The sequence below is a fragment of the Chrysochloris asiatica genome, unplaced genomic scaffold (assembly GCF_000296735.1).
Source record: "Chrysochloris asiatica unplaced genomic scaffold, ChrAsi1.0 scaffold00111, whole genome shotgun sequence".
NCBI classification, from domain to species: Eukaryota; Metazoa; Chordata; class Mammalia; order Afrosoricida; family Chrysochloridae; genus Chrysochloris; species Chrysochloris asiatica.
Window position 1 is genome coordinate 4,930,774 of NW_006408629.1, and position 668 is coordinate 4,931,441.

Below are 668 nucleotides of genomic sequence, written 5' to 3' on the forward strand. Positions count from 1 at the left end.
AATGAGATGGACTGGCAAAGTGGCTGAAGCATGGCAACAATTGTGAGGTGGTCCAGGACAGGCAGTTTTCTGTTCTGTTGTGCATATGGTCACTATGAGTTTGTATCCAATGGCACCTAAGAACAACAACATATTTTCCTTCATGGAATGTCTATTTAAATTTTCACTCCCTTAAACTGAATTGTCTTCAATTACTAGAGTTTGTTGTTAACGAGGGTAAATTGCTACAATTTGATGAACTTGACCTATACTCATGGAGGTAATAGCTCTAAATATTAATAGAGCAAAAGAGTCTTCATATCAAGTATCAATGTTATCCCCTCTGTACACAGGATAGATAGGGACGGGCAACTTAGACACTGGCTACCTAAAATAAGGGAGCAATAAAGGCATGAAGTGACAGGCTTACAAGGTTTCAAAAGGGAGTTTACTTTAAGAGTGTGTGGGGGAAGATAGAGTCCTCACTGAATAGTTTTCATCTAATCCAAATGGGTCTGGAAAAAACAGATGGGGATAAGATTCTTATGATTCAATAGTGAGTAATTGTTATCATGATTAATTGCAACTGTCATGATTGTAAAGGTAGAAGTATTGTAACAAAAATGGGGGAGTAGTTAACCTTATAATCCAGAAACAGAGTAACCTAGGACCATCAAGGGAGAAGAGGA

At 37.9% G+C, this 668-nt stretch overlaps 1 protein-coding gene across 1 annotated transcript in view; it reads right to left on the reverse strand.

Moving 5' to 3' along the window:
• KIAA0825 (KIAA0825 ortholog) overlaps positions 1–668 on the reverse strand; it is a 645,731-nt gene that overhangs the window by 89,441 nt on the left and 555,622 nt on the right. The window lies entirely within an intron of this gene.